Source organism: Tenrec ecaudatus, chromosome 3 (assembly GCF_050624435.1).
Source record: "Tenrec ecaudatus isolate mTenEca1 chromosome 3, mTenEca1.hap1, whole genome shotgun sequence".
Lineage (NCBI taxonomy): Eukaryota > Metazoa > Chordata > Mammalia > Afrosoricida > Tenrecidae > Tenrec > Tenrec ecaudatus.
This window is the reverse complement of record NC_134532.1, coordinates 51,325,667-51,350,612: the sequence shown is the minus strand read 5'-3', so window position 1 is coordinate 51,350,612 and position 24,946 is coordinate 51,325,667.

The following is a 24,946-nucleotide window of genomic DNA, read 5'->3' as shown; positions in this document are numbered from 1 at the left end:
TTAGCTTCCCTTTGAGATTTTGTATTCAACTGTAACTTCATCATTTTTTTCCATTTGTTTTAGCTACTCTAGGATTAAATCCCACTTTCAGAGTTTTCTGACAACATTTGATATTTGTCGTTTTCCTGTATTTTAAATGAACTTTTGCTTTCTTAATAAATGATGTTCATTATGTCCTCCCACAGCTCATTGATTCTTCTGCTATAGTTGTTCAAGGTATCATATCTGTTCTTGAGATGTTCTCATGATATCAGTTGGGATGGACCAGGGCTCCTCAAACTGTGTAAACAGGGTGCCACTTCACTGTCTCTCATACCCGTTAGAGGACTGGACCAAAATTTAAAAACACCAAAAACTATGAACAAATTCCTGTGCAGACCGCACATACCTATCTTTGAGAAATAAAACAAAAAGGGGCAAAACACCCGGAGGGTGGAATAATTGTCCTGTGTGGGCTGTTTTCTCCCTTGGGCTGAAGTTTGAGGACCCCTGCTCTAGATCTTTGCACATTTCATTAGAATTTACTATGTCTTCTTGAGCTTCCCTTTGAGATCTTCTATTCAATTGTGAGTTCATAAATTTTTTCCAATTTGAGTTAGCTCATTTGATTAAGTGCATGTTTCAGCTTCTCTTTGGACATTCTCTGATCTTTGTCATATTCCGGTTGTTTAAAAAACATTTCTTTCTTAACACATGATGTTCGTTATATCTTCTACAGCTCACTGAGTCTTCTGCTATATTTGTTCAAGGCGTCATATCTGTTCTTCAGATAATCTCATTAATTCAGGTGGGATGGACCAGGGCTCCTCAAATTTTGTAAAAAATGGGCCAGTTCACTATCCCTCAGACCCGTTGGAGGACTGGCCCAAAATTTAAAAACACTAAAACTATGAACAAATTCCTGTGCAAACAGCACATACCTACATTTGAGTAAAAAAACCAAATGGGGCAAAGCACCCAGAGGACCGGATAATTGTCCTCAGAGGGCCATTTGTGGCCAGTGGGCTAAAGTTTGAGGACCCCTGCTCTAGGTCTTTGAACATTTCTTTAGAATTTACTATGTCTTCTTGAGCTTCCCTTTGAGATTTTGTATTCAACTGTGAGTTCATTAATTTTTCCCGTTTGCTTTAGCCACTCTAGGATTAAGTCCCACTTTCAGAGTATTCTGATATCCTTTGATATTTGTCTTTTTCCGGTCGTTTAAAAGAACTTTTGCTTTCTTAACAAATGATGCTCTTTATGTCCTCCACAGCTCACTGAGTATTCAGCTATAGTTTTTCAAGGCATCATATCTGTTCTTGAGATGTTCTCTTGACATCAGGTGGGATGTACCAGGGCTCCTCAAAATTTGTAGACAGGGGGCCACTTCACTGTCTCTCAGACCCGTTAGAGGACTGGACCAAAATTTAAAAACACCAAAAACTATAAACAAATTCCTGTGCAGACCGCACATACCTAACCCTGAGTAAAAAAACCAAATGGGGCAAAACACCCTAGGGCTGAATAATTGTCCTGAGTGGGCAGTTTGTCTCCCGCGGGCTGATGTTTGAGGACCCCTGCTCTAGGTCTTTACACATTTCATTAGAATTTACTATGTCTTCTTGAGCTTCCCTTTGAGATTTTTTAATCAACTGTAACTTGTTCATTTTTTTCCATTTGCTTTAGCCACTCTAGGATTAAGCCACACTTTCAGAGTATTCTGATATCCTTTGATATTTGTCTTTTTAAGGTCGTTTAAAAGAACTTTTGCTTTCTTAACAAATGATGTTCTTTTTCTCCTGCACACTCACTGAGTGTTCAGCTATAGTTTTTCAAGGCATCATGTCTGTTCTTCAAAAGTTCACTTGACATCAGGTGGGATGGACCAGGACTCCTCAAATGTTGTAATGGGGTCAGTTCACTGTCCCTCAGACCCGTTGGAGGACTGGCCCAATATTTAAAAACACCCAAAACTACGAACAAATACCTGTGCAGACCGCACATACCTAGTTTTGAGTTAAAAAACCAAACGGGGCAAAACACCCGGAGGTCCGAAAAATTGTCCTGAGTTGGCAGTTTGTCTCCCGCGGGCTGATGTTTGAGGACCCTTGCTCTAGGTCATTGCACATTTCATTAGAATTTACTATGTCTTCTTGAGCTTCCCTTTGAGATTTTGTATTCAACTGTAACTTCATCATTTTTTTTCCATTTGTTTTAGCTACTCTAGGATTAAATCCCACTTTCAGAGTTTTCTGACAACATTTGATATTTGTCGTTTTCCTGTATTTTAAATGAACTTTTGCTTTCTTAATAAATGATGTTCATTATGTCCTCCCACAGCTCATTGATTCTTCTGCTATAGTTGTTCAAGGCATCATATCTGTTCTTGAGATGTTCTCATGATATCAGTTGTGATGGACCAGGGCTCCTCAAACTGTGTAAACAGGGTGCCACTTCACTGTCTCTCATACCCGTTAGAGGACTGGACCAAAATTTAAAAACACCAAAAACTATGAACAAATTCCTGTGCAGACCGCACATACCTATCTTTGAGAAATAAAACAAAAAGGGGCAAAACACCCGGAGAGAGGAATAATTGTCCTGAGAGGGCTGTTTTCTCCCTTGGGCTGAAGTTTGAGAACCCCTGCTCTAGGTCTTTGCACATTTCATTAGAATTTACTATGTCTTCTTGAGCTTCCCTTTGAGATTTTCTATTCAATTGTGAGTTCATTAATTTTTTCCAATTTGAGTTAGCTCATTTGATTAAGTGCATGTTTCAGCTTCTCTTTGGACATTCTCTGATCTTTGTCATATTCCGGTTGTTTAAAAAACTTTTCTTTCTTAACAAATGATGTTCGTTATATCTTCTACAGCTCACTGCGTCTTCTGCTATATTTGTTCAAGGCGTCATATCTGTTCTTCAGATGATCTCATTAATTCAGGTGGGATGGACCAGGGCTCCTCAAATTTTGTAAAAAGTGGGCCAGTTCACTATCCCTCAGACCCGTTGGAGGACTGGCCCAAAATTTAAAAACACTAAAACTATGAACAAATTCCTGTGCAAACAGCACATACCTACATTTGAGTAAAAAAACCAAATGGGGCTAAGAACACAGAGTACCGGATAATTGTCCTCAGAGGGTTGTTTGTGGCCAGTGAGCTAAAGTTTGAGGAACCCTGCTCTAGGACTTTGAACATTTCTTTATTATTTACTATGTCTTCTTGAGCTTCCCTTTGAGATTTTGTATTCAACTGTAACTTATTTTTTTCCCATTTGCTTTAGCCACTCTAGGATTAAGTCCCACTTTCAGAGTATTCTGATATGCTTTGATATTTGTCTTTTTCCGGTCGTTCAAAAGAACTTTTGCTTACTTATCAAATGATGCTCTTTATTTCCTCCACAGCTCACTGAGTATTCAGCTATAGTTTTCAAGGCATCATATCTGTTCTTGAGATGTTCTCTTGACATCAGGTGGGATGGACCAGGGCTCCTCAAACTTTGTAAACAGAGGGCCAGTTCACTGTCCTTCTGACCCTTTCGAGGACTGGCCCAAAATTTAAAAACACCAAAAACTATGAACAAATTCCTGTGCAGACCGCACATACCTAACTCAGTAAATTAACCAAATGGGGCAAAACACTCGGAGGTCCGGAAAATTGTCCTGAGAAGGCCGTTTGTCTCCCTTGGGCTGAAGTTTGAGGACCCCTGCTCTAGGTCTTTGAACATTTCATTAGAATTTACTATGTCTTCTTGAGCTTCCCTTTAGATTTTGTATTCAACTGTAACTTCATCATTTTTTCCATTTGCTTTAGCCACTCTAGGATTATGTCCCACTTTCAGAGTATTCTGATATCCTTTGATATTTGTCTTTTTAAGGTCGTTTAAAGAACTTTTGGTTTCTTAACAAATGATGCTCTTTATATCCTCCACAGCTCACTGAGTATTCAGCTATAGTTTTCAAGGCATCATATCTGTTCTTGAGATGTTCTCTTGACATCAGGTGGGATGGACCAGGGCTCCTCAAACTTTGTAAACAGAGGGCCAGTTCACTGTCCGTCCGACCCGTTGGAGGACTGGCCCAAAAGTAAAAACACCAAAAACTATGAACTAATTCCTGTGCAGACCGCACATACCTAACTCTGAGTAAAAAAACAAATGGGGCAAAACACCCGGAGGTCCAGAAAATTGTCCTGAGAGGGCCGATTGTCTCCCTTGGGCTGAAGTTTGAGGACCCCTGCTCCAGGTCTTTGAACATTTCATTAGAATTTACTATGTCTTCTTGAGCTTCCCTTTGAGATTTTGTATTCAACTGTAACTTCATCATTTTTTTCCATTTGTTTTAGCTACTCTAGGATTAAATCCCACTTTCAGAGTTTTCTGACAACATTTGATATTTGTCGTTTTCCTTTATTTTAAATGAACTTTTGCTTTCTTAATAAATGATGTTCATTATGTCCTCCCACAGCTCATTGATTCTTCTGCTATAGATGTTCAAGGCATCATATCTGTTCTTGAGATGTTCTCATGATATCAGTTGTGATGGACCAGGGCTCCTCAAACTGTGTAAACAGGGTGCCACTTCACTGTCTCTCATACCCGTTAGAGGACCGAACCAAAATTTAAAAACACCAAAAACTATGAACAAATTCCTGTGCAGACCGCACATACCTATCTTTGAGAAATAAAACAAAAAGGGGCAAAACACCCGGAGGGCGGAATAATTGTCCTGAGAGGGCTGTTTTCTCCCTTGGGCTGAAGTTTGAGGACCCATGCTCTAGGTCTTTGCACATTTCATTAGAATTTACTATGTCTTCTTGAGCTTCCCTTTGAGATTTTGTATTCAACTGTGAGTTCATTAATTTTTTCCAATTTGAGTTAGCTCATTTGATTAAGTGCATGTTTCAGCTTCTCTTTGGACATTCTCTGATCTTTGTCATATTCCGGTTGTTTAAAAAACTTTTCTTTCTTAACAAATGATGTTCGTTATATCTTCTACAGCTCACTGAGTCTTCTGCTATATTTGTTCAAGGCGTCATATCTGTTCTTCAGATGATCTCATTAATTCAGGTGGGATGGACCAGGGCTCCTCAAATTTTGTAAAAAGTGGGCCAGTTCACTATCCCTCAGACCCGTTGGAGGACTTGCCCAAAATTTAAAAACACTAAAACTATGAACAAATTCCTGTGCAAACAGCACATACCTAGATTTGAGTAAAAAAACCAAGCGGGGCAAAGCACCCTGAGGCCAGATAATTGTCCTCAGAGGGCCGTTTGTGGCCAGTGGGCTAAAGTTTGAGGACCCCTGCTCTAGGTGTTTGAACATTTCATTAGAATTTACTATGTCTTCTTGAGCTTCCCTTTGAGATTTTGTATTCAACTGTAACTTCATGTTTTTTTCCATTTGTTTTAGCTACTCTAGGATTAAATCCCACTTTCAGAGTTTTCTGACAACCTTTGATATTTGTCGTTTTCCTGTATTTTAAATGAACTTTTGCTTTCTTAATAAATGATGTTCATTATGTCCTCCCACAGCTCATTGATTCTACTGCTATTAGAATTTACTATGTCTTCTTGAGCTTCCCTTTGAGATTTTGTATTCAACTGTGAGTTCATTAATTTTTTCCAATTTGATTTAGCTCATTTGATTAAGTGCATGTTTCAGCTTCTCTTTGGACATTCTCTGATCTTTGACATATTCCGGTTGTTTAAAAAAAACTTTTCTTTCTTAACAAATGATGTTCGTTATGTCTTCTACAGCTCACTGAGTCTTCTGCTATATTTGTTCAAGGCGTCATATCTGTTCTTGAGATGATCTCATAAATTCAGGTGGGATGGACCAGGGCTCCTCAAATTTTATAAAATGTGGGCCAGTTCACTGTCCCTCAGACCCATTGGAGGACTGGCCAAAAATTTAAAAACACCAAAATCTATGAACAAATTCCTGTGCAGACCGCACATACCTAACTCTGAGTAAAAAAACCAAATGGGGCAAAACACCCTAGGGCCGAATAATTGTCCTGAGTGGGCAGTTTGTCTCCCGCGGGCTGATATTTGAGGACCCCTGCTCTAGGTCTTTGCACATTTCATTAGAATTTACTATGTCTTCTTGAGCTTCCCTTTGAGATATTGTATTCAACTATAACTTCATCATTTTTTTCCCGTTTGCTTTAGCCACTCTAGGATTAAGTCCCACTTTCAGAGTATTCTGATATCCTTTGATATTTGTCTTTTTCCGGTCGTTTAAAAGAACTTTTGCTTTCTTAACAAATGATGCTCTTTATGTCCTCCATAGCTCACTGAGTATTCAGCTATAGTTTTTTAAGGCATCATATCTGTTCTTGAGATGTTCTCTTGACATCAGGTGGGATGTACCAGGGCTCCTCAAAATTTGTAGACAGGGGGCCACTTCACTGTCTCTCAGACCGGTTAGAGGACTGGACCAAAATTTAAAAACACCAAAAACTATGAACAAATTCCTGTGCAGACCGCACATACCTAACTCTGAGTAAAAAAACCAAATGGGGCAAAACACCCTAGGGCCGAATAATTGTCCTGAGTGGGCAGTTTGTCTTCCGCGGGCTGATGTTTGAGGACCCCTGCTCTAGGTCTTTACACATTTCATTAGAATTTACTATGTCTTCTTGAGCTTCCCTTTGAGATTTTTTAATCAACTGTAACTTGTTCATTTTTTTCCATTTGCTTTAGCCACTCTAGGATTAAGCCACACTTTCAGAGTATTCTGATATCCTTTGATATTTGTCTTTTAAAGGTCGTTTAAAAGAACTTTTGCTTTCTTAACAAATGATGTTCTTTTTCTCCTGCACACTCACTGAGTGTTCAGCTATAGTTTTTCAAGGCATCATGTCTGTTCTTCAAAAGTTCACTTGACATCATGTGGGATGGACCAGGACTCCTCAAACGTTGTAAACGGGGTCAGTTCACTGTCCCTCAGACCCATTGGAGGACTGGCCCAATATTTAAAAACACCAAAAACTATGAACAAATACCTGTGCAGACCGCACATACCTAGTTTTGAGTTAAAAAACCAAACGGAGCAAAACACCCGGAGGGCCAAAAATTGTCCTGAGTGGGCAGTTTGTCTCCCGCGGGCTGATGTTTGAGGACACTTGCTCTAGATCATTGCTCATTTCATTAGAATTTACTATGTCTTCTTGAGCTTCCCTTTGAGATTTTGTATTCAACTGTAACTTCATCATTTTTTTCCATTTGTTTTAGCTACTCTAGGATTAAATCCCACTTTCAGAGTTTTCTGACAACATTTGATATTTGTCGTTTTCCTGTATTTTAAATGAACTTTTGCTTTCTTAATAAATGATGTTCATTATGTCCTCCCACAGCTCATTGATTCTTCTGCTATAGTTGTTCAAGGTATCATATCTGTTCTTGAGATGTTCTCATGATATCAGTTGGGATGGACCAGGGCTCCTCAAACTGTGTAAACAGGGTGCCACTTCACTGTCTCTCATACCCGTTAGAGGACTGGACCAAAATTTAAAAACACCAAAAACTATGAACAAATTCCTGTGCAGACCGCACATACCTATCTTTGAGAAATAAAACAAAAAGGGGCAAAACACCCGGAGGGCGGAATAATTGTCCTGTGTGGGCTGTTTTCTCCCTTGGGCTGAAGTTTGAGGACCCCTGCTCTAGATCTTTGCACATTTCATTAGAATTTACTATGTCTTCTTGAGCTTCCCTTTGAGATCTTCTATTCAATTGTAAGTTCATAAATTTTTTCCAATTTGAGTTAGCTCATTTGATTAAGTGCATGTTTCAGCTTCTCTTTGGACATTCTCTGATCTTTGTCATATTCCGGTTGTTTAAAAAACATTTCTTTCTTAACACATGATGTTCGTTATATCTTCTACAGCTCACTGAGTCTTCTGCTATATTTGTTCAAGGCGTCATATCTGTTCTTCAGATAATCTCATTAATTCAGGTGGGATGGACCAGGGCTCCTCAAATTTTGTAAAAAGTGGGCCAGTTCACTATCCCTCAGACCCGTTGGAGGACTGGCCCAAAATTTAAAAACACTAAAACTATGAACAAATTCCTGTGCAAACAGCACATACCTACATTTGAGTAAAAAAACCAAACGGGGCAAAGCACCCAGAGGGCCGGATAATTGTCCTCAGAGGGCCATTTGTGGCCAGTGGGCTAAAGTTTGAGGACCCCTGCTCTAGGTCTTTGAACATTTCTTTTGAATTTACTATGTCTTCTTGAGCTTCCCTTTGAGATTTTGTATTCAACTGTGAGTTCATTAATTTTTCCCGTTTGCTTTAGCCACTCTAGGATTAAGTCCCACTTTCAGAGTATTCTGATATCCTTTGATATTTGTCTTTTTCCGGTCGTTTAAAAGAACTTTTGCTTTCTTAACAAATGATGCTCTTTATGTCCTCCACAGCTCACTGAGTATTCAGCTATAGTTTTTCAAGGCATCATATCTGTTCTTGAGATGTTCTCTTGACATCAGGTGGGATGTACCAGGGCTCCTCAAAATTTGTAGACAGGGGGCCACTTCACTGTCTCTCAGACCCGTTAGAGGACTGGACCAAAATTTAAAAACACCAAAAACTATAAACAAATTCCTGTGCAGACCGCACATACCTAACCCTGAGTAAAAAAACCAAATGGGGCAAAACACCCTAGGGCTGAATAATTGTCCTGAGTGGGCAGTTTGTCTCCCGCGGGCTGATGTTTGAGGACCCCTGCTCTAGGTCTTTACACATTTCATTAGAATTTACTATGTCTTCTTGAGCTTCCCTTTGAGATTTTTTAATCAACTGTAACTTGTTCATTTTTTTCCATTTGCTTTAGCCACTCTAGGATTAAGCCACACTTTCAGAGTATTCTGATATCCTTTGATATTTGTCTTTTTAAGGTCGTTTAAAAGAACTTTTGCTTTCTTAACAAATGATGTTCTTTTTCTCCTGCACACTCACTGAGTGTTCAGCTATAGTTTTTCAAGGCATCATGTCTGTTCTTCAAAAGTTCACTTGACATCAGGTGGGATGGACCAGGACTCCTCAAATGTTGTAAAGGGGTCAGTTCACTGTCCCTCAGACCCGTTGGAGGACTGGCCCAATATTTAAAAACACCCAAAACTATGAACAAATACCTGTGCAGACCGCACATACCTAGTTTTGAGTTAAAAAACCAAACGGGGCAAAACACCCGGAGGTCCGAAAAATTGTCCTGAGTTGGCAGTTTGTCTCCCGCGGGCTGATGTTTGAGGACCCTTGCTCTAGGTCATTGCACATTTCATTAGAATTTACTATGTCTTCTTGAGCTTCCCTTTGAGATTTTGTATTCAACTGTAACTTCATCATTTTTTTTCCATTTGTTTTAGCTACTCTAGGATTAAATCCCACTTTCAGAGTTTTCTGACAACATTTGATATTTGTCGTTTTCCTGTATTTTAAATGAACTTTTGCTTTCTTAATAAATGATGTTCATTATGTCCTCCCACAGCTCATTGATTCTTCTGCTATAGTTGTTCAAGGCATCATATCTGTTCTTGAGATGTTCTCATGATATCAGTTGTGATGGACCAGGGCTCCTCAAACTGTGTAAACAGGGTGCCACTTCACTGTCTCTCATACCCGTTAGAGGACTGGACCAAAATTTAAAAACACCAAAAACTATGAACAAATTCCTGTGCAGACCGCACATACCTATCTTTGAGAAATAAAACAAAAAGGGGCAAAACACCCGGAGAGAGGAATAATTGTCCTGAGAGGGCTGTTTTCTCCCTTGGGCTGAAGTTTGAGAACCCCTGCTCTAGGTCTTTGCACATTTCATTAGAATTTACTATGTCTTCTTGAGCTTCCCTTTGAGATTTTCTATTCAATTGTGAGTTCATTAATTTTTTCCAATTTGAGTTAGCTCATTTGATTAAGTGCATGTTTCAGCTTCTCTTTGGACATTCTCTGATCTTTGTCAAATTCCGGTTGTTTAAAAAACTTTTCTTTCTTAACACATGATGTTCGTTATATCTTCTACAGCTCACTGCGTCTTCTGCTATATTTGTTCAAGGCGTCATATCTGTTCTTCAGATGATCTCATTAATTCAGGTGGGATGGACCAGGGCTCCTCAAATTTTGTAAAAAGTGGGCCAGTTCACTATCCCTCAGACCCGTTGGAGGACTGGCCCAAAATTTAAAAACACTAAAACTATGAACAAATTCCTGTGCAAACAGCACATACCTACATTTGAGTAAAAAAACCAAATGGGGCTAAGAACACAGAGTACCGGATAATTGTCCTCAGAGGGTTGTTTGTGGCCAGTGAGCTAAAGTTTGAGGAACCCTGCTCTAGGACTTTGAACATTTCTTTATTATTTACTATGTCTTCTTGAGCTTCCCTTTGAGATTTTGTATTCAACTGTAACTTATTTTTTTCCCATTTGCTTTAGCCACTCTAGGATTAAGTCCCACTTTCAGAGTATTCTGATATGCTTTGATATTTGTCTTTTTCCGGTCGTTCAAAAGAACTTTTGCTTACTTATCAAATGATGCTCTTTATTTCCTCCACAGCTCACTGAGTATTCAGCTATAGTTTTCAAGGCATCATATCTGTTCTTGAGATGTTCTCTTGACATCAGGTGGGATGGACCAGGGCTCCTCAAACTTTGTAAACAGAGGGCCAGTTCACTGTCCTTCTGACCCTTTCGAGGACTGGCCCAAAATTTAAAAACACCAAAAACTATGAACAAATTCCTGTGCAGACCGCACATACCTAACTCAGTAAATTAACCAAATGGGGCAAAACACTCGGAGGTCCGGAAAATTGTCCTGAGAAGGCCGTTTGTCTCCCTTGGGCTGAAGTTTGAGGACCCCTGCTCTAGGTCTTTGAACATTTCATTAGAATTTACTATGTCTTCTTGAGCTTCCCTTTAGATTTTGTATTCAACTGTAACTTCATCATTTTTTCCATTTGCTTTAGCCACTCTAGGATTATGTCCCACTTTCAGAGTATTCTGATATCCTTTGATATTTGTCTTTTTCCGGTCGTTTAAAGAACTTTTGGTTTCTTAACAAATGATGCTCTTTATATCCTCCACAGCTCACTGAGTATTCAGCTATAGTTTTCAAGGCATCATATCTGTTCTTGAGATGTTCTCTTGACATCAGGTGGGATGGACCAGGGCTCCTCAAACTTTGTAGACAGGGGGCCACTTCACTGTCCGTCCGACCCGTTGGAGGACTGGCCCAAAAGTAAAAACACCAAAAACTATGAACTAATTCCTGTGCAGACCGCACATACCTAACTCTGAGTAAAAAAACAAATGGGGCAAAACACCCGGAGGTCCGGAAAATTGTCCTGAGAGGGCCGATTGTCTCCCTTGGGCTGAAGTTTGAGGACCCCTGCTCCAGGTCTTTGAACATTTCATTAGAATTTACTATGTCTTCTTGAGCTTCCCTTTGAGATTTTGTATTCAACCGTAACTTCATCATTTTTTTCCATTTGTTTTAGCTACTCTAGGATTAAATCCTACTTTCAGAGTTTTCTGACAACATTTGATATTTGTCGTTTTCCTTTATTTTAAATGAACTTTTGCTTTCTTAATAAATGATGTTCATTATGTCCTCCCACAGCTCATTGATTCTTCTGCTATAGTTGTTCAAGGCATCATATCTGTTCTTGAGATGTTCTCATGATATCAGGTGGGATGGACCAGGGCTCCTCAAACTGTGTAAACAGGGTGCCACTTCACTGTCTCTCATACCCGTTAGAGGACCGGACCAAAATTTAAAAACACCAAAAACTATGAACAAATTCCTGTGCAGACCGCACATACCTATCTTTGAGAAATAAAACAAAAAGGGGCAAAACACCCGGAGGGCGGAATAATTGTCCTGAGAGGGCTGTTTTCTCCCTTGGGCTGAAGTTTGAGGACCCCTGCTCTAGGTCTTTGCACATTTCATTAGAATTTACTATGTCTTCTTGAGCTTCCCTTTGAGATTTTGTATTCAACTGTGAGTTCATTAATTTTTTCCAATTTGAGTTTGCTCATTTGATTAAGTGCATGTTTCAGCTTCTCTTTGGACATTCTCTGATCTTTGTCATATTCCGGTTGTTTAAAAAACTTTTCTTTCTTAACAAATGATGTTCGTTATATCTTCTACAGCTCACTGAGTCTTCTGCTATATTTGTTCAAGGCGTCATATCTGTCCTTCAGATGATCTCATTAATTCAGGTGGGATGGACCAGGGCTCCTCAAATTTTGTAAAAAGTGGGCCAGTTCACTATCCCTCAGACCCGTTGGAGGACTGGCCCAAAATTTAAAAACACTAAAACTATGAACAAATTCCTGTGCAAACAGCACATACCTACATTTGAGTAAAAAAACCAAACGGGGCAAAGCACCCTGAGGCCAGATAATTGTCCTCAGAGGGCCGTTTGTGGCCAGTGGGCTAAAGTTTGAGGACCCCTGCTCTAGGTGTTTGAACATTTCATTAGAATTTACTATGTCTTCTTGAGCTTCCCTTTGAGATTTTGTATTCAACTGTAACTTCATCTTTTTTTTCCATTTGTTTTAGCTACTCTAGGATTAAATCCCACTTTCAGAGTTTTCTGACAACCTTTGATATTTGTCGTTTTCCTGTATTTTAAATGAACTTTTGCTTTCTTAATAAATGATTTTCATTATGTCCTCCCACAGCTCATTGATTCTACTGCTATTAGAATTTACTATGTCTTCTTGAGCTTCCCTTTGAGATTTTGTATTAAACTGTGAGTTCATTAATTTTTTCCAATTTGATTTAGCTCATTTGATTAAGTGCATGTTTCAGCTTCTCTTTGGACATTCTCTGATCTTTGTCATATTCCGGTTGTTTAAAAAAACTTTTCTTTCTTAACAAATGATGTTCGTCATGTCTTCTACAGCTCACTGAGTCTTCTGCTATATTTGTTCAAGGCGTCATATCTGTTCTTGAGATGATCTCATAAATTCAGGTGGGATGGACCAGGGCTCCTCAAATTTTATAAAAAGTGGTCCAGTTCACTGTCCCTCAGACCCATTGGAGGACAGGCCAAAAATTTAAAAACACCAAAATCTATGAACAAATTCCTGTGCAGACCGCACATACCTAACTCTGAGTAAAAAAACCAAATGGGGCAAAACACCCTAGGGCCGAATAATTGTCCTGAGTGGGCAGTTTGTCTCCCGCGGGCTGATATTTGAGGACCCCTGCTCTAGGTCTTTGCACATTTCATTAGAATTTACTATGTCTTCTTGAGCTTCCCTTTGAGATATTGTATTCAAATATAACTTCATCATTTTTTTCCCGTTTGCTTTAGCCACTCTAGGATTAAGTCCCACTTTCAGAGTATTCTGATATCCTTTGATATTTGTCTTTTTCCGGTCGTTTAAAAGAACTTTTGCTTTCTTAACAAATGATGCTCTTTATGTCCTCCATAGCTCACTGAGTATTCAGCTATAGTTTTTCAAGGCATCATATCTGTTCTTGAGATGTTCTCTTGACATCAGGTGGGATGTACCAGGGCTCCTCAAAATTTGTAGACAGGGGGCCACTTCACTGTCTCTCAGACCGGTTAGAGGACTGGACCAAAATTTAAAAACACCAAAAACTATGAACAAATTCCTGTGCAGACCGCACATACCTAACTCTGAGTAAAAAAACCAAATGGGGCAAAACACCCTAAGGCCGAATAATTGTCCTGAGTGGGCAGTTTGTCTTCCGCGGGCTGATGTTTGAGGACCCCTGCTCTAGGTCTTTACACATTTCATTAGAATTTACTATGTCTTCTTGAGCTTCCCTTTGAGATTTTTTAATCAACTGTAACTTGTTCATTTTTTTCCATTTGCTTTAGCCACTCTAGGATTAAGCCACACTTTCAGAGTATTCTGATATCCTTTGATATTTGTCTTTTTAAGGTCGTTTAAAAGAACTTTTGCTTTCTTAACAAATGATGTTCTTTTTCTCCTGCACACTCACTGAGTGTTCAGCTATAGTTTTTCAAGGCATCATGTCTGTTCTTCAAAAGTTCACTTGACATCATGTGGGATGGACCAGGACTCCTCAAACGTTTTAAACGGGGTCAGTTCACTGTCCCTCAGACCCATTGGAGGACTGGCCCAATATTTAAAAACACCAAAAACTATGAACAAATACCTGTGCAGACCGCACATACCTAGTTTTGAGTTAAAAAACCAAACGGGGCAAAACACCCGGAGGGCCAAAAATTGTCCTGAGTGGGCAGTTTGTCTCCCGCGGGCTGATGTTTGAGGACACTTGCTCTAGATCATTGCTCATTTCATTAGAATTTACTATGTCTTCTTGAGCTTCCCTTTGAGATTTTGTATTCAACTGTAACTTCATCATTTTTTTCCATTTGTTTTAGCTACTCTAGGATTAAATCCCACTTTCAGAGTTTTCTGACAACATTTGATATTTGTCGTTTTCCTGTATTTTAAATGAACTTTTGCTTTCTTAATAAATGATGTTCATTATGTCCTCCCACAGCTCATTGATTCTTCTGCTATAGTTGTTCAAGGTATCATATCTGTTCTTGAGATGTTCTCATGATATCAGTTGGGATGGACCAGGGCTCCTCAAACTGTGTAAACAGGGTGCCACTTCACTGTCTCTCATACCCGTTAGAGGACTGGATCAAAATTTAAAAACACCAAAAACTATGAACAAATTCCTGTGCAGACCGCACATACCTATCTTTGAGAAATAAAACAAAAAGGGGCAAAACACCCGGAGGGCGGAATAATTGTCCTGAGAGGGCTGTTTTCTCCCTTGGGCTGAAGTTTGAGGACCCCTGCTCTAGATCTTTGCACATTTCATTAGAATTTACTATGTCTTCTTGAGCTTCCCTTTGAGATTTTCTATTCGATTGTGAGTTCATAAATTTTTTCCAATTTGAGTTAGCTCATTTGATTAAGTGCATGTTTCAGCTTCTCTTTGGACATTCTCTGATCTTTGTCATATTCCGGTTGTTTAAAAAACATTTCTTTCTTAACACATGATGTTCGTTATATCTTCTACAGCTTACTGAGTCTTCTGCTATATTTGTTCAAGGCGTCATATCTGTTCTTCAGATAATCTCATTAATTCAGGTGGGATGGACCAGGGCTCCTCAAATTTTGTAAAAAGTGGGCCAGTTCACTATCCCTCAGACCCGTTGGAGGACTGGCCCAAAATTTAAAAACACTAAAACTATGAACAAATTCCTGTGCAAACAGCACATACCTACATTTGAGTAAAAAAACCAAACGGGGCAAAGCACCCAGAGGGCCGGATAATTGTCCTCAGAGGGCCATTTGTGGCCAGTGGGCTAAAGTTTGAGGACCCCTGCTCTAGGTCTTTGAACATTTCTTTAGAATTTACTATGTCTTCTTGAGCTTCCCTTTGAAATTTTGTATTCAACTGTGAGTTCATTAATTTTTTCCCGTTTGCATAAGCCACTCTAGGATTAAGTCCCACTTTCAGAGTATTCTGATATCCTTTGATATTTGTCTTTTTCCGGTCGTTTAAAAGAACTTTTGCTTTCTTAACAAATGATGCTCTTTATGTCCTCCACAGCTCACTGAGTATTCAGCTATAGTTTTTCAAGGCATCATATCTGTTCTTGAGATGTTCTCTTGACATCAGGTGGGATGTACCAGGGCTCCTCAAAATTTGTAGACAGGGGGCCACTTCACTGTCTCTCAGACCCGTTAGAGGACTGGACCAAAATTTAAAAACACCAAAAACTATAAACAAATTTCTGTGCAGACCGCACATACCTAACCCTGAGTAAAAAAACCAAATGGGGCAAAACACCCTAGGGCTGAATAATTGTCCTGAGTGGGCAGTTTGTCTCCCGCGGGCTGATGTTTGAGGACCCCTGCTCTAGGTCTTTACACATTTCATTAGAATTTACTATGTCTTCTTGAGCTTCCCTTTGAGATTTTTTAATCAACTGTAACTTGTTCATTTTTTTCCATTTGCTTTAGCCACTCTAGGATTAAGCCACACTTTCAGAGTATTCTGATATCCTTTGATATTTGTCTTTTTAAGGTCGTTTAAAAGAACTTTTGCTTTCTTAACAAATGATGTTCTTTTTCTCCTGCACACTCACTGAGTGTTCAGCTATAGTTTTTCAAGGCATCATGTCTGTTCTTCAAAAGTTCACTTGACATCATGTGGGATGGACCAGGACTCCTCAAACGTTGTAAACGGGGTCAGTTCACTGTCCCTCAGACCCATTGGAGGACTGGCCCAATATTTAAAAACACCAAAAACTATGAACAAATACCTGTGCAGACCGCACATACCTAGTTTTGAGTTAAAAAACCAAACGGGGCAAAACACCCGGAGGGCCAAAAATTGTCCTGAGTGGGCAGTTTGTCTCCCGCGGGCTGATGTTTGAGGACACTTGCTCTAGATCATTGCTCATTTCATTAGAATTTACTATGTCTTCTTGAGCTTCCCTTTGAGATTTTGTATTCAACTGTAACTTCATCATTTTTTTCCATTTGTTTTAGCTACTCTAGGATTAAATCCCACTTTCAGAGTTTTCTGACAACATTTGATATTTGTCGTTTTCCTGTATTTTAAATGAACTTTTGCTTTCTTAATAAATGATGTTAATTATGTCCTCCCACAGCTCATTGATTCTTCTGCTATAGTTGTTCAAGGTATCATATCTGTTCTTGAGATGTTCTCATGATATCAGTTGGGATGGACCAGGGCTCCTCAAACTGTGTAAACAGGGTGCCACTTCACTGTCTCTCATACCCGTTAGAGGACTGGACCAAAATTTAAAAACACCAAAAACTATGAACAAATTCCTGTGCAGACCGCACATACCTATCTTTGAGAAATAAAACAAAAAGGGGCAAAACACCCGGAGGGCGGAATAATTGTCCTGAGAGGGCTGTTTTCTCCCTTGGGCTGAAGTTTGAGGACCCCTGCTCTAGATCTTTGCACATTTCATTAGAATTTACTATGTCTTCTTGAGCTTCCCTTTGAGATTTTCTATTCGATTGTGAGTTCATAAATTTTTACCAATTTGAGTTAGCTCATTTGATTAAGTGCATGTTTCAGCTTCTCTTTGGACATTCTCTGATCTTTGTCATATTCCGGTTGTTTAAAAAACATTTCTTTCTTAACAAATGATGTTCGTTATATCTTCTACAGCTCACTGAGTCTTCTGCTATATTTGTTCAAGGCGTCATATCTGTTCTTCAGATGATCTCATTAATTCAGGTGGGATGGACCAGGGCTCCTCAAATTTTGTAAAAAGTGGGCCAGTTCACTATCCCTCAGACCCGTTGGAGGACTGGCCCAAAATTTAAAAACACTAAAACTATGAACAAATTCCTGTGCAAACAGCACATACCTACATTTGAGTAAAAAAACCAAACGGGGCAAAGCACCCTGAGGCCAGATAATTGTCCTCAGAGGGCCGTTTGTGGCCAGTGGGCTAAAGTTTGAGGACCCCTGCTCTAGGTGTTTGAACATTTCATTAGAATTTACTATGTCTTCTTGAGCTTCCCTTTGAGATTTTGTATTCAACTGTAACTTCATCTTTTTTTTCCATTTGTTTTAGCTACTCTAGGATTAAATCCCACTTTCAGAGTTTTCTGACAACCTTTGATATTTGTCGTTTTCCTGTATTTTAAATGAACTTTTGCTTTCTTAATAAATGATTTTCATTATGTCCTCCCACAGCTCATTGATTCTACTGCTATTAGAATTTACTATGTCTTCTTGAGCTTCCCTTTGAGATTTTGTATTAAACTGTGAGTTCATTAATTTTTTCCAATTTGATTTAGCTCATTTGATTAAGTGCATGTTTCAGCTTCTCTTTGGACATTCTCTGATCTTTGTCATATTCCGGTTGTTTAAAAAAACTTTTCTTTCTTAACAAATGATGTTCGTCATGTCTTCTACAGCTCACTGAGTCTTCTGCTATATTTGTTCAAGGCGTCATATCTGTTCTTGAGATGATCTCATAAATTCAGGTGGGATGGACCAGGGCTCCTCAAATTTTATAAAAAGTGGTCCAGTTCACTGTCCCTCAGACCCATTGGAGGACAGGCCAAAAATTTAAAAACACCAAAATCTATGAACAAATTCCTGTGCAGACCGCACATACCTAACTCTGAGTAAAAAAACCAAATGGGGCAAAACACCCTAGGGCCGAATAATTGTCCTGAGTGGGCAGTTTGTCTCCCGCGGGCTGATATTTGAGGACCCCTGCTCTAGGTCTTTGCACATTTCATTAGAATTTACTATGTCTTCTTGAGCTTCCCTTTGAGATATTGTATTCAAATATAACTTCATCATTTTTTTCCCGTTTGCTTTAGCCACTCTAGGATTAAGTCCCACTTTCAGAGTATTCTGATATCCTTTGATATTTGTCTTTTTCCGGTCGTTTAAAAGAACTTTTGCTTTCTTAACAAATGATGCTCTTTATGTCCTCCATAGCTCACTGAGTATTCAGCTATAGTTTTTCAAGGCATCATATCTGTTCTTGAGATGTTCTCTTGACATCAGGTGGGATGTACCAGGGCTCCTCAAAATTTGTAGACAGGGGGCCACTTCACTGTCTCTCAGACCGGTTAGAGGACTGGACCAAAATTTAAAAACACCAAAAACTATGAACAAATTCCTGTGCAGACCGCACATACCTAACTCTGAGTAAAAAAACCAAATGGGGCAAAACACCCTAAGGCCGAATAATTGTCCTGAGTGGGCAGTTTGTCTTCCGCGGGCTGATGTTTGAGGACCCCTGCTCTAGGTCTTTACACATTTCATTAGAATTTACTATGTCTTCTTGAGCTTCCCTTTGAGATTTTTTAATCAACTGTAACTTGTTCATTTTTTTCCATTTGCTTTAGCCACTCTAGGATTAAGCCACACTTTCAGAGTATTCTGATATCCTTTGATATTTGTCTTTTTAAGGTCGTTTAAAAGAACTTTTGCTTTCTTAACAAATGATGTTCTTTTTCTCCTGCACACTCACTGAGTGTTCAGCTATAGTTTTTCAAGGCATCATGTCTGTTCTTCTAAAGTTCACTTGACATCATGTGGGATGGACCAGGACTCCTCAAACGTTTTAAACGGGGTCAGTTCACTGTCCCTCAGACCCATTGGAGGACTGGCCCAATATTTAAAAACACCAAAAACTATGAACAAATACCTGTGCAGACCGCACATACCTAGTTTTGAGTTAAAAAACCAAACGGGGCAAAACACCCGGAGGGCCAAAAATTGTCCTGAGTGGGCAGTTTGTCTCCCGCGGGCTGATGTTTGAGGACACTTGCTCTAGATCATTGCTCATTTCATTAGAATTTACTATGTCTTCTTGAGCTTCCCTTTGAGATTTTGTATTCAACTGTAACTTCATCATTTTTTTCCATTTGTTTTAGCTACTCTAGGATTAAATCCCACTTTCAGAGTTTTCTGACAACATTTGATATTTGTCGTTTTCCTGTATTTTAAATGAACTTTTGCTTTCTTAATAAATGATGTTCATTATGTCCTCCCACAGCTCATTGATTCTTCTGCTATAGTTGTTCAAGGTATCATATCTGTTCTTGAGATGTTCTCATGATATCAGTTGGGATGGACCAGGGCTCCTCAAACTGTGTAAACAGGGTGCCACTTCACTGTCTCTCATACCCGTTAGAGGACTGGATCAAAATTTAAAAACACCAAAAACTATGAACAAATTCCTGTGCAGACCGCACATACCTATCTTTGAGAAATAAAACAAAAAGGGGCAAAACACCCGGAGGGCGGAATAATTGTCCTGAGAGGGCTGTTTTCTCCCTTGGGCTGAAGTTTGAGGACCCCTGCTCTAGATCTTTGCACATTTCATTAGAATTTACTATGTCTTCTTGAGCTTCCCTTTGAGATTTTCTATTCGATTGTGAGTTCATAAATTTTTTCCAATTTGAGTTAGCTCATTTGATTAAGTGCATGTTTCAGCTTCTCTTTGGACATTCTCTGATCTTTGTCATATTCCGGTTGTTTAAAAAACATTTCTTTCTTAACACATGATGTTCGTTATATCTTCTACAGCTTACTGAGTCTTCAGCTATATTTGTTCAAGGCGTCATATCTGTTCTTCAGATAATCTCATTAATTCAGGTGGGATGGACCAGGGCTCCTCAAATTTTGTAAAAAGTGGGCCAGTTCACTATCCCTCAGACCCGTTGGAGGACTGGCCCAAAATTTAAAAACACTAAAACTATGAACAAATTCCTGTGCAAACAGCACATACCTACATTTGAGTAAAAAAACCAAACGGGGCAAAGCACCCAGAGGGCCGGATAATTGTCCTCAGAGGGCCATTTGTGGCCAGTGGGCTAAAGTTTGAGGACCCCTGCTCTAGGTCTTTGAACATTTCTTTAGAATTTACTATGTCTTCTTGAGCTTCCCTTTGAAATTTTGTATTCAACTGTGAGTTCATTAATTTTTTCCCGTTTGCATAAGCCACTCTAGGATTAAGTCCCACTTTCAGAGTATTCTGATATCCTTTGATATTTGTCTTTTTCCGGTCGTTTAAAAGAACTTTTGCTTTCTTAACAAATGATGCTCTTTATGTCCTCCACAGCTCACTGAGTATTCAGCTATAGTTTTTCAAGGCATCATATCTGTTCTTGAGATGTTCTCTTGACATCAGGTGGGATGTACCAGGGCTCCTCAAAATTTGTAGACAGGGGGCCACTTCACTGTCTCTCAGACCCGTTAGAGGACTGGACCAAAATTTAAAAACACCAAAAACTATAAACAAATTTCTGTGCAGACCGCACATACCTAACCCTGAGTAAAAAAACCAAATGGGGCAAAACACCCTAGGGCTGAATAATTGTCCTGAGTGGGCAGTTTGTCTCCCGCGGGCTGATGTTTGAGGACCCCTGCTCTAGGTCTTTACACATTTCATTAGAATTTACTATGTCTTCTTGAGCTTCCCTTTGAGATTTTTTAATCAACTGTAACTTGTTCATTTTTTTCCATTTGCTTTAGCCACTCTAGGATTAAGCCACACTTTCAGAGTATTCTGATATCCTTTGATATTTGTCTTTTTAAGGTCGTTTAAAAGAACTTTTGCTTTCTTAACAAATGATGTTCTTTTTCTCCTGCACACTCACTGAGTGTTCAGCTATAGTTTTTCAAGGCATCATGTCTGTTCTTCAAAAGTTCACTTGACATCATGTGGGATGGACCAGGACTCCTCAAACGTTGTAAACGGGGTCAGTTCACTGTCCCTCAGACCCATTGGAGGACTGGCCCAATATTTAAAAACACCAAAAACTATGAACAAATACCTGTGCAGACCGCACATACCTAGTTTTGAGTTAAAAAACCAAACGGGTCAAAACACCCGGAGGGCCAAAAATTGTCCTGAGTGGGCAGTTTGTCTCCCGCGGGCTGATGTTTGAGGACACTTGCTCTAGATCATTGCTCATTTCATTAGAATTTACTATGTCTTCTTGAGCTTCCCTTTGAGATTTTGTATTCAACTGTAACTTCATCATTTTTTTCCATTTGTTTTAGCTACTCTAGGATTAAATCCCACTTTCAGAGTTTTCTGACAACATTTGATATTTGTCGTTTTCCTGTATTTTAAATGAACTTTTGCTTTCTTAATAAATGATGTTAATTATGTCCTCCCACAGCTCATTGATTCTTCTGCTATAGTTGTTCAAGGTATCATATCTGTTCTTGAGATGTTCTCATGATATCAGTTGGGATGGACCAGGGCTCCTCAAACTGTGTAAACAGGGTGCCACTTCACTGTCTCTCATACCCGTTAGAGGACTGGACCAAAATTTAAAAACACCAAAAACTATGAACAAATTCCTGTGCAGACCGCACATACCTATCTTTGAGAAATAAAACAAAAAGGGGCAAAACACCCGGAGGGCGGAATAATTGTCCTGAGAGGGCTGTTTTCTCCCTTGGGCTGAAGTTTGAGGACCCCTGCTCTAGATCTTTGCACATTTCATTAGAATTTACTATGTCTTCTTGAGCTTCCCTTTGAGATTTTCTATTCGATTGTGAGTTCATAAATTTTTTCCAATTTGAGTTAGCTCATTTGATTAAGTGCATGTTTCAGCTTCTCTTTGGACATTCTCTGATCTTTGTCATATTCCGGTTGTTTAAAAAACATTTCTTTCTTAACACATGATGTTCGTTATATCTTCTACAGCTTACTGAGTCTTCTGCTATATTTGTTCAAGGCGTCATATCTGTTCTTCAGATAATCTCATTAATTCAGGTGGGATGGACCAGGGCTCCTCAAATTTTGTAAAAAGTGGGCCAGTTCACTATCCCTCAGACCCGTTGGAGGACTGGCCCAAAATTTAAAAACACTAAAACTATGAACAAATTCCTGTGCAAACAGCACATACCTACATTTGAGTAAAAAAACCAAATGGGGCAAAGCACCCAGAGGGCCGGATAATTGTCCTCAGAGGGCCATTTGTGGCCAGTGGGCTAAAGTTTGAGGACCCCTGCTCTAGGTCTTTGAACATTTCTTTAGAATTTACTATGTCTTCTTGAGCTTCCCTTTGAGATTTTGTATTCAACTGTGAGTTCATTAATTTTTTCCCGTTTGCATAAGCCACTCTAGGATTAAGTCCCACTTTCAGAGTATTCTGATATCCTTTGATATTTGTCTTTTTCCGGTCGTTTAAAAGAACTTTTGCTTTCTTAACAAATGATGCTCTTTATGTCCTCCACAGCTCACTGAGTATTCAGCTATAGTTTTTCAAGGCATCATATCTGTTCTTGAGATGTTCCCTTGACATCAGGTGGGATGTACCAGGGCTCCTCAAAATTTGTAGACAGGGGGCCACTTCACTGTCTCTCAGACCCGTTAGAGGACTGGACCAAAATTTAAAAACACCAAAAACTATAAACAAATTCCTGTGCAGACCGCACATACCTAACCCTGAGTAAAAAAACCAAATGGGGCAAAACACCCTAGGGCTGAATAATTGTCCTGAGTGGGCAGTTTGTCTCCCGTGGGCTGATGTTTGAGGACCCCTGCTCTAGGTCTTTACACATTTCATTAGAATTTACTATGTCTTCTTGAGCTTCCCTTTGAGATTTTTTAATCAACTGTAACTTGTTCATTTTTTTCCATTTGCTTTAGCCACTCTAGGATTAAGCCACACTTTCAGAGTATTCTGATATCCTTTGATATTTGTCTTTTTAAGGTCGTTTAAAAGAACTTTTGCTTTCTTAACAAATGATGTTCTTTTTCTCCTGCACACTCACTGAGTGTTCAGCTATAGTTTTTCAAGGCATCATGTCTGTTCTTCAAAAGTTCACTTGACATCAGGTGGGATGGACCAGGACTCCTCAAATGTTGTAAACGGGGTCAGTTCACTGTCCCTCAGACCCGTTGGAGGACTGGCCCAATATTTAAAAACACCAAAAACTATGAACAAATACCTGTGCAGACCGCACATACCTAGTTTTGAGTTAAAAAACCAAACGGGGCAAAACACCCGGAGGTCCGAAAAATTGTCGTGAGTGGGCAGTTTGTCTCCCGCGGGCTGATGTTTGAGGACCCTTGCTCTAGGTTATTGCACATTTCATTAGAATTTACTATGTCTTCTTGAGCTTCCCTTTGAGATTTTGTATTCAACTGTAACTTCATCATTTTTTTCCATTTGTTTTAGCTACTCTAGGATTGAATCCCACTTTCAGAGTTTTCTGACAACATTTGATATTTGTCGTTTTCCTGTATTTTAAATGAACTTTTGCTTTCTTAATAAATGATGTTCATTATGTCCTCCCACAGCTCATTGATTCTTCTGCTATAGTTGTTCAAGGTATCATATCTGTTCTTGAGATGTTCTCATGATATAAGTTGGGATGGACCAGGGCTCCTCAAACTGTGTAAACAGGGTGCCACTTCACTGTCTCTCATACCCGTTAGAGGACTGGACCAAAATTTAAAAACACCAAAAACTATGAACAAATTCCTGTGCAGACCACACATACCTATCTTTGAGAAATAAAACAAAAAGGGGCAAAACACCCGGAGGGCGGAATAATTGTCCTGAGAGGGCTGTTTTCTCCCTTGGGCTGAAGTTTGAGGACCCCTGCTCTAGATCTTTGCACATTTCATTAGAATTTACTATGTCTTCTTGAGCTTCCCTTTGAGATTTTCTATTCAATTGTGAGTTCATAAATTTTTTCCAATTTGAGTTAGCTCATTTGATTAAGTGCATGTTTCAGCTTCTCTTTGGACATTCTCTGATCTTTGTCATATTCCGGTTGTTTAAAAAACATTTCTTTCTTAACACATGATGTTCGTTATATCTTCTACAGCTTACTGAGTCTTCTGCTATATTTGTTCAAGGCGTCATATCTGTTCTTCAGATAATCTCATTAATTCAGGTGGGATGGACCAGGGCTCCTCAAATTTTGTAAAAAGTGGGCCAGTTCACTATCCCTCAGACCCGTTGGAGGACTGGCCCAAAATTTAAAAACACTAAAACTATGAACAAATTCCTGTGCAAACGGCACATACCTACATATGAGTAAAAAAACCAAACGGGGCAAAGCACCCAGAGGGCCGGATAATTGTCCTCAGAGGGCCATTTGTGGCCAGTGGGCTAAAGTTTGAGGACCCCTGCTCTAGGTCTTTGAACATTTCTTTAGAATTTACTATGTCTTCTTGAGCTTCCCTTTGAGATTTTGTATTCAACTGTGAGTTCATTAATTTTTTCCCGTTTGCTTTAGCCACTCTAGGATTAAGTCCCACTTTCAGAGTATTCTGATATCCTTTGATATTTGTCTTTTTCCGGTCGTTTAAAAGAACTTTTGCTTTCTTAACAAATGATGCTCTTTATGTCCTCCACAGCTCACTGAGTATTCAGCTATAGTTTTTCAAGGCATCATATCTGTTCTTGAGATGTTCTCTTGACATCAGGTGGGATGTACCAGGGCTCCTCAAA